The following is a 10,459-nucleotide window of genomic DNA, read 5'->3' on the forward strand; positions in this document are numbered from 1 at the left end:
CACAAACACAGATACAGAAATTAGGATACATACAAGTGCATATCAATATAAAAACTTGTGCATACTCACACATGCACGCACTGCACACACACACACGATAGAACAGAAGCCACATATTACATGTGGATGGGGCTGATGGCTAGATCTTCAGGTAGATGGTTGCTGATTGCATAATTCTAGTTATCAGACTGGATTTGTTCGAAGACAGGGCATTGACTGCTTTCGGAAAAAAGATATTAGCGAAGCGATTGGTTTTCGTCCTAATACCTCTGTACCGTCGACCAGAGGGAAGCATCTCGAAAATCCAAAAAGCTGGATGTGATTCATCCTGGCTGACTGATTTTGCTTTTTTGAGTAGCCGCTTATACTAAATGGATATCAGTCCACTGCCCCGGTGGCCGTGAAATGCTATCGGACTATTCTTTAACAGTTAACCTTTGCTTATTACCATTTGTATTTGTATTTCTTTTTATCACAACAGATTTCTCTGTGTGAAATTCGGGCTGCTTTCCCCATGGAGAGCGCTTCGCCATAATACAGCGCCACCCATTTTTTTTCTTTCTTTTTTTTTTCCTTGCGTGCAGGTTTATTTGTTTTTCCTTGATGTTTTCTACAGAAATTTGCCAGGAACAACCCTTCTGTTGCCATGGGTTCTTTTACGTGCGCTAAGTGCATGCTAGCACACGGGACCTCGGTTTATCGTCTCATCCGAATGACTAGCGCCCAGACCACCACTCAAGGTCTAGTGGAGGGGCAGAAAATATCGGCGGCTGAGCCGTGATTCGAACCAGCGCGCTCAGATTCTCTCGCTTCCTCGACGGACGCGTTACCTCTAGGCCATCACTCCACACAAGGCAAACAAGGCAGGGCATCAAGACACAAAGGCTCTAGAATATCATACGGCTGTGCTCTGTTTTTGTTTTTGTTGTGTGTGTGTGTGTGTGTGTGTGTGTGTGTGTGTGTGTGTGTGTGTGTGTGTGTGTGTGTGTGTGTGTGTTGTTTTGTTTTGTTTTGTTTTTCAACGTGCTGGTACCCTTAGCCTGGTTTCCTGCAGTAAAACAACTCCTGATTTGAACACACACACACACACACACACACACACACACACACACACACACACACACACACACAACACACACAAAACAACACCACACACACACACACACACACATACACCGAGAACAAACAGAAGGAAAAATACAACACCGGGGAAACGAAAAAAGCCCAGTCTGAGTATTTCCCGTTCTAAAAGGAAAACAACCACCAAAAACAAAACAAAACAAAACTAGCAGAAAAAAAGTTTTTTAGCCTTTTTTTTTCCCCCAAAGTGCTTGTTTTTCTAAAAAGTTCATTTCCGTCTGTGTGTCTGTTTCTTTGATGTTGTCTCCTCCATCTCCCCCACCACCACCCACTCTGTCACACACACACACACATACACACACACACGCACGCACACACACACACACACACACACACACACACACACACACACACACACACACACACACACACACACATCACGTTCTATGGAGCAGATTTGTGGCTTCCCTATTCCGTAAAATAAAACAGACAAACACTCCGTTCTCACGAGGTGAGCTTTTAGAAGAAAAAAAAATGCTCAACAACGACATTTCCTCATGAAAATCTTCACAGCAAAATTCTGCAAACGACTGCTGTGTGTATACACAATAAAGCATCAAACCTTCCGGTTCTAGGTGAACTGGGACGATTTCCTGTGAGCATGAAAATTGTCTGTCATATTATTTCATTTTGGATACATATAATAGAGTCACATGAGAATTCGTACATAAAACATTGCTATGATGATATAATTGAAAAGCAAAACTCTGAAGACAACAAGTGGTTTCACTTTATTAAATCTGTTCTTACCTCACTTGGACTTGATCACATTACGGCTGAACCAGGGTACATTGAATATCAACATATTGAAGTTTGCACTCTTAAAGAAACGTGAGTGTCGGTACATAAATTTCTGGAGAAAACAGAAAAAAAACGAAAATAAATCAAAGTTAACATTCTACAATAATGTTTCTAAAGAATACAGACTTGAACCATATTTGATCTATTCAAGAAAAACAGCATAGAACCACCATGTGCAGACTTCGCAAAAGCGCAATAGAAAGAGGCAGACACACAGGCACAGAAAAACATGCAAGAAAATGCAAAACCTGTGGTGTATTAGAAGATGAATATCATTTTCTAGTGTCCCGTGACAGCTCAGTTGGTAGAGCGGAGGACTGTAGAGGAAATGTCTGACATCCTTAGGTCACTGGTTCGAATCCGGTTCCCGGGGAACTTTTTAGGGGATGTAGCTCCAGTGGTGGAGCGCTCGCTTAGCATGTGAGAGCTACGGGGATCGGTACCCCGCATCTCCACATTGTTTCTCAAGGCCTGACTAAGCGCGTTGGGTTACGCTGCTGGTCAGGCATCTGCTTGGCAGATGTGGTGTAGCGTATAATTATGGATCTGTCCGAACGCAGTGACGCCTCCTTGAGCTACTGAAACTGAAACTATTGATAGTTAGTTATATATATGAGATACGAATATATATATATATATATATATATATATATATATATATATATATGAGATACGAATACTTACGAAAAGTTTTTTTTAACAGATATAAAGTCTGAAATCACACACATAAAAATGGATGATAATGATACAGTGAGTCAATGGTGTAATTACGGCCCCGCACATCCCCGACTGGCTAAATTCATATATGAATGTTTCAAAGAACACGTCACATTTTAATTAGAACACCTTACATTTACTTTAGTTGTTGTGTGTTGTTGTTTTTTACCCTTTATTGTTGTGTCTATAAACCATTCACCGCTTTTCATGACAAATATGATTCTGATCCTGATTCTGATTCTGATTCTCACACACACACACACACACACACACACACACACACACACTACATCAGATAAATACTTTGACACGAAGATCGTGTGCGGAAATGATCGGACCAGTAGTGGTGTGTGTGTGTGTGTGTGTGTGTGTGTGTGTGTGTGTGTGTGTGTGTGTGTGTGTGTGTGTGTGTGTGTGCGTGCGTGCGTGCGTGCGTGCATGTGTGTGTGCGCGCGCGCGTGCGTGCGTGCGTGCGTGCGTGCGTGCGTGCTTGTGTGTGATTATCATAATAATATCTTATCTCCATCTGTCCGTCTGGTTGTCTGTCTGTCCGTGTGTTTTATATTTTTTGTCCCCCCACACCCACCTCCCCCCAGCCCAGACCCCCACTAGGAGAGAGAGAGAGAGAGACGGGGACAGAAACAGAGAGAGACAGAGACAGAGAGAGACAGAACAGAGAGATAGAAACAGAGAGATACTTAGAGAGAGAGAGACAGGCAGAGACAGAGAGACAGAAACAGAGAGAGATACAGGGAGACACAGAGAGAGACATACAAAGACAGAATTTCAGTTTCAGTTTCAGTAGCTCAAGAAGGCGTCACAGCGTTCGGACAAATCCATATACGCTACACCACATCTGCCAAGCAGATGCCTGACCAACAGCGTAACCCAACGCGCTTAGAGAGGCCTTGAGAAAAAAAGGTGAATAAATAATAGATAAGCTTACATAAATAAATAGATAAATAAATTAAATAAATAAATAATAATTATGATATTAAAAAAAAAAAAAAAGAGAGACAGAGACAGAAACAGAGACAGAAACAGAGAGACAGAAACAGAGACAGACATACAGACAGAGAGACAGACAGTCCTTCGTCGGAAGCAGTCTACATCAAAAACCTAGCCTTTTATTACCAAGCCCTCCAGTGGTGGGCAGGGCGATAAGCAGCAATGATAAAAAGATCATCTTACAAGACACCAGACACTATCTGGGCTTCTGTTTCAATGGAGTGCTCGGTGAAACAACTGCAGGTTGTTTTTTTTGTAACGTGTGTGTGTGTGTGTGTGTGTGAGCTTACGCGCGCGCGGTAGCGTGTGTGTGTGAGTGTGTGCGCGCGCGCGTGTGTTTGACGGCAGACACTGGAATCGCCCAATTTCCAAGCCATGGGTTTCTCTGATTTCTGTGCTCACTTACAAGCTGGCTGGACAATGGGTCTCCTGGCCGCCTTCCCCCCCCCCCCACCTCACCCTCATCCCCCCCCCAACCCCCTTCGCCCTCTACACACACACCCAGCCCTCCCCCCCCCCCTCTCCCCAGAACACCACTGAGTCGTTGCTATGTTTCAATATGTCATATGTCTTCCTGAGGGGATCATTATCATTTCGCTTCGGCACACTTCCTCGGAGAACCCCTATCCATCCCCGACCACTTCCCACCCCCAGTTCTAACCCTTCCCACCCCCAGTTCTAACCCTTCCCACCCCCAGTTCTAACTTCCCACCCCCAGTTCTAACACTTCCCACCCCCAGTTCTAACTTCCCACCCCCAGTTCTAACCCTTCCCTACCCCCAGTTCTAACCCTTCCCACCCCCAGTTCTAACTTCCCACCCCCAGTTCTAACTTCTAACCCTTCCCACCCCCAGTTCTAACCTTCCCACCCCCAGTTCTAACCCTTCCCACCCCCAGTTCTAACTTCCCACCCCCAGTTCTAACCCTTCTCACCCGAGTTCTAACCCTTCCCACCCCCAGTTCTAACTTCCCCACCCCCCAGTTCTAACTTCTAACCCTTCCCACCCCCCAGTTCTAACCCTTCCCACCCCCAGTTCTAACTTCCCACCCCCAGTTCTAACCCTTCCCACCCCCAGTTCTAACTTCCCACCCCAGTTCTACCCTTCCCACCCCCAGTTCTAACTTCCCACCCCCAGTTCTAACTTCTATCCTTCCACCCCCAGTTCTAACCCTTCCCACCCCCAGTTCTAACTTCCCACCCCCAGGTTCCTAACCCTTCTCACCCCGAGTTCTAACCCTTCCCACCCCCAGTTCTAACCCTTCCCACCCCCAGTTCTAACTTCTAACCCTTCCCACCCCCAGTTCTAACCCTTCCCACCCCAGTTCTAACCCTTCCCACCCCCAGTTCTAACCTTCCCCACCCCCGAGTTCTAACTTCCCACCCCGAGTTCTAACCCTTCCCACCCCCAGTTCTAACTTCTAACCCTTCCCACCCCCAGTTCTAACCCTTCCCACCCCCAGTTCTAACTTCCCACCCCCAGTTCTAACCCTTCCCACCCCCAGTTCTAACCCTTCCCACCCCCAGTTCTAACCCTTCTCACCCCGAGTTCTAACCCTTCCCACCCCCAGTTCTAACTTCCCACCCCCAGTTCTAACCCTTCCCACCCCCAGTTCTAACTTCCCACCCCCAGTTCTAACCCTTCCCACCCCCAGTTCTAACCCTTCCCACCCCCAGTTCTAACTTCCCACCCCCAGTTCTAACCCTTCCCACCCCCAGTTCTAACTTCCCACCCCCAGTTCTAACCCTTCCCACCCCCAGTTCTAACCCTTCTCACCCCCCAGTTCTAACTTCCCACCCCCAGTTCTAACTTCTAACCCTTCCCACCCCCAGTTCTAACCCTTCCCACCCCCCAGTTCTAACTTCTAACCCTTCCCACCCCCAGTTCTAACTTCTAACCCTTCCCACCCCCAGTTCTAACCCTTCCCACCCCCAGTTCTAACTTCTAACCCTTCCCACCCCCAGTTCTAACCCTTCTCACCCGAGTTCTAACCCTACCCACCCCCAGTTCTAACCCTTCCCACCCCCAGTTCTAACACTTCCCACCCCCAGTTCTAACACTTCCCACCCCCAGTTCTAACCCTTCCCAACGTCTCCTCCATTCCCTCTCCATGTTCTCCTTGTGGATGGAATATAGACTGACAGAAATATTTGCTGATGTTACTGCTTTTGCAACTGCCATTGCGGCTGCTGCTACTGCTACCACCACTACTACTACTACTACTACTACTACTACTACTGCTGCTGCTGCTGCTGCTACTGCTACCACCACCACCACTACTACTACTACTACTGCTGCTGCTGCTACTACTACTACTACCACCACCACCACTACTACTACTACTACTGCTGCTGCTGCTGCTACCACCACCACCACCACTACTACAACTACTACTGCTGCTGCTGCTTCTGCTGCTGCTGCTACCGCCACCACCACCACCACTACTACAACTACTACTACTGCTTCTGCTGCTACTGCCCCCCCCCCCCCCCCCCCCGTCTCTCCCTCCCCCTTCTCTATGTTTTCTTTCTGTATGGAATATAAACTGTGACAGAAATATTTGCGATTGTTACTGCTACTGCTACTGCCATTGTTACTGCTGCTGCTACCACCACCACTGCTACTACTACTACTGCTGCTGCTGCTGCCACCGCAAACCCCTAGCCTGACTACGGCTACTAGCAGGAGAGAGAATGGGAAGGCGAGGCAGAGAGAGAGTAGGGAAGAAAGGGCATGCGGCAAAGGAGGAAATATAAATGGCCAAAAATCAGTTGACTGTGTGTCGGGGTGGGGGGGGGGCGTAGGGGAGAGAGAGAGAGAGAGTGTATGTGTGAGAGAGAGAGAGAGAGAGAGAGAGAGAGAGAGAGAGAGAGAGAGAGAGAACAAGAACAAGAACAAAACTTTAATCTCCAGGCCTCCGGCCCCTAGAAAGAGGTCAAAAGTACACAATAATTATGGTGATCACTCAGCCACAACAAAATGTAAAATACGTACTAACTTAACCTGTAGAACAAAAGTGCTTCTCGTACATAGTAAATTAATTCTAACTTTCATCATTGTTGTCACAGAATTCCTGTCGTATCTTCAGGGCATTAAATATATAAATGCATAGTTTACGAATACTGTAAACAGAACCATTCTTCATCAAGTGAACATACGATTGACCTTCAGAGTAGGGATTTTAGCAGCAAAAGGCAAACATGCATGCATTGACTGTATAAAATATATAACGAAGCTGAATGATATTTCCAAAGGATGTTTTTTCAAAATATTCGATGCTCAGGTACAACCCATTCTTTTGTACGCTTCTGAGATGTGGGGTCTTAACAGACTTGATAATATTGAGAAAGTTCATTCCTTTGCATGTAAACGTTTTTTGAACATAACACTTTGAGAGAGAGAGAGAGAAAGAGAGAGAGAAAGAGAGAGTGTGTGTGTAAGAGAGAGAGAGAAAGAGAGAGAGAGAGTGTGTGTGTGTGTGGTTGTGTGTGTGTGTGTGTGCGTGAGAGAGAAAGAGTGAGAGAGAAAGAGAGTGTGTGTGTGAGAGAGAGAGAGAGTGTGTGTGTGTGTGTGTGTGTGTTTAAGAGAGAGAGAGAGAGTGAGAGAGAGAGAGAGTGTGTGTGAGAGAGAGAAAGAGTGTGTGTGTGTGTGTCTGTGTGTGCGTGCGCGCGCGCGTGAGACACACACACACACACACACACACACACACACACACACACACACACACACACACACAGAGGTTTCTAATGCCATTAACCAAAGCGGGTTAGGTTGGGCCGTGGATAAGGATGGAGGTGTGTCTGATCTTCCAGCGGCAATGATCCCAGGAATGAATGACAGATCTCATTTTAAAGCACAGACATTCACAAAAGTAATGTCAGGTCCACTATGTTCTGTTGTCTTTCAGCCCGTTAATTCAGAGTTCCGCTTGCTGTCTGGAACAAAAGCGCTTTGAATTGTCTTCTCTGGACCAAGACTGAGCACTTTATTTTTACGTGTTATTATCTCTTTTCATCTTGTTTCGTCTCGTCTGGTCGTGTCGTGTGGTGTCGTGTCATACATGGCATGGTTGGTATGGTATGGTAAGTATGGTTTTGGTATGGTATTGGTATGATACATGGTATGGTATGGTATGGTTCGGGATGGTATGGTACGGTTTGGTATGGATGCATGGCAGGTTATGTATGGTATGGTGTGGTTAAGGTTGGTATGGTATGTTGGTACTGGATGGTATGGTTATGTATGGTATGATACATCATGGTATGGTATGGTATGGTAGTATACATGGCATGGTATGGTATGGTATGGTATTGATACAGGTTGGTTGGCATGGTATGGTATGGTATTGTACATGGTATGTATGCATTATGTATGGTATGGCATGGATAATGGTATGTAGTATGGTAAATAGGTATGATACATGGCATGGTATGGTATGGTATGGTATGATACATGGTATGGTATGGCAGGGTATGTATGGTATACATGGTATGGTATGGCATGGTATGGTATGGTATGGTATGATACATGGTATGGTATGGTATGGTATGGTATGATACATGGTATGGTATGGTATGGTATGGTACATGACATGGTATGGTATGGTATGATACATGGTATGGTATGATACATGGTATGGTATGGTATGGTATGGTATGGTACATGACATGACATGGTATGATATGAAATATGATATGGAATATGATATATGATACATCATATCATATATAATGTCATATCATATTATATTATATTTTTCCTATTGAAGTATAATTACATATATTTCATATACAACAAACTCGCGGAAACAAACCAAGACAAAAACTGACACCGGTATACGAGATACACGAGTATCGCGCTCATACATACACTTAGACACTGCAAAATTTGTTTTTATTGACGTTACATACCACCATCCTATATCAACATATTTTCCTTTAATATCATGGTACATTATATTTTCACTCACACGGAAACATAAGCGTGCACCGTTAAATGCAATTTGCAAGGGATCTGGTTTAATTAAACGGTGTTATTTTCCAATGACAGCAGTTCAACAATGTTTTCATGTTTATGAAATGTCAAACTTAATTCCAACAGCCTGCATTTTATGGGAACATTATCTTGTGTGATAACAAAGAAGTGCAGATACTTCATCTTCATCTGCTTCAGAACACAAAGGACAATTATCAATCTGCTGATGCATCTGTAATGAACCAGTTTTTTTTTGTGAGTGCCCATCCCTGGTTCTTTTGGTCTGAATTGTGTGTGATATATGATGTGTATCATGACACATATAAGGTGGCAGAACGGGTTTAGACGCTTGAAAAATTATATATATATATATATATTGTTGTTGGCGGTGTTGCCAATACAGCGTTCTTGAGGTTCTGGGTTCGAATCCTGCTCGCGCCCCTTTCTACCGAGTTTGACTGGACAATCAAGCTGAGCGTATGGTCATTCGGATGAGACGATGAAACCGAGGTCCCGAGTGTAGCATGCACTTGGCGCACTAGAAAAAGAACCCATGGCATCAGAGTGTTGAGCCTCTGGCCAAACTCGGTAGAAAACACACACACACACACACTCTCTCTCTCTCTCTGTCTGTCTCTTCCCCCATCCGTTTCCAAATAATCATACCAAAAAAAAAAAAAATTGTGCAAATACTCCCATCATTGCCTTTTAGCTCCCTTTTACTGCCGTGTTAGCTGTGTTGCACAATGTTGAACAGGATGCTTCCATATTGTTGTCGTTTTGTTTGTTTTTTTTGTTTTAAAGGGTTTTTTTTAACAAGCCCAAAATCCGTAAATGAAAAGTTGTATTTATTCCATAAATGCTATTGATTACTATAACATAGTTATTATGGAGCGCCAAGTATTGGTTTGATTATTTCCATGTTGTTGAGTTGATTGTGTAATTTATATACAAAATAAAACGGTGGTCGACCCAAGAAAGTCCGGGTAAAAAAAAACACACACACACACACACACACAAAAAAGACAACAAATGTTGAACAGGAAATCATTACCCTTTAGGCTCCCGTGCACTGCGGTTTTTGTTGTCAGTTTGTTGCCGTTTTTGACTCACTTGTGTAAACAAAGTGAGTCTATGTTTTAACCCGGTGTTCGCTTGTCTTTGTGTGTGTGTGTGTGTGTGTGTGTGTGTGTCTGTCTGTGTGTCCGTGGTAAACTTTAACATTGACATTTTCTCTGCAACTACTTTGTCAGTTGACACCAAATTTGGCATAAAAATAGGAAAAATTCAGTTCTTTCCAGTCATCTTGTTTAAAACAATACTGCGCCTCTGGGATGGGCACAAAAAAAAAAAAAAAAAAGAATGAAGCCTAATTATATGCAAACTGCATTTACTGTTATATTTATATTTTTTTGTATTCTCTAAACTTGGCATTTTGATCTGATATTCTGACCCAACAGCTAGAGCAGTCATTATTATCATTTTTTGTTCAAACAGGAACTTCTTTTGCTAAGCATGGAAGTTTTATTTATTTTGCAAACGTTTTGGTGCAGATAGTAAAAAAAGGGAAATTACTCTGTAATGCTAGGGGAGTTAATTTGCTTTAAACTGATCTTTCTCATCTTAAACATTACAATTTGAAATTATACTCACTACATAAAAAGCTTGGATTTTTTTTGTAAGTGTATCCCAAGTGAGTCTTGAAGGCCTTGCCTCTCTTGTTATATCTATATGTTCGTGTTTACTTTAAATATACAAGTTAGCTAACAGTCGTACAGGAACTTCACTCAGTATGGCATCAAGATTTAGAAGAAAGCGTT

The 10,459-nt window shown here is 43.9% G+C and overlaps 1 non-coding gene across 1 annotated transcript; it reads left to right on the top strand.

Moving 5' to 3' along the window:
* The first annotated feature begins 2,227 nt into the window (after positions 1–2,227).
* On the top strand, positions 2,228–2,314 carry Trnay-gua (transfer RNA tyrosine (anticodon GUA)). Its single transcript is given in 2 exon segments — positions 2,228–2,264; positions 2,279–2,314. It is a non-coding gene; the product is annotated as a tRNA-Tyr (tRNA).
* Positions 2,315–10,459: the final 8,145 nt, after the last annotated feature.

Source organism: Babylonia areolata, chromosome 3, assembly GCF_041734735.1.
Source record: "Babylonia areolata isolate BAREFJ2019XMU chromosome 3, ASM4173473v1, whole genome shotgun sequence".
Lineage (NCBI taxonomy): Eukaryota > Metazoa > Mollusca > Gastropoda > Neogastropoda > Buccinidae > Babylonia > Babylonia areolata.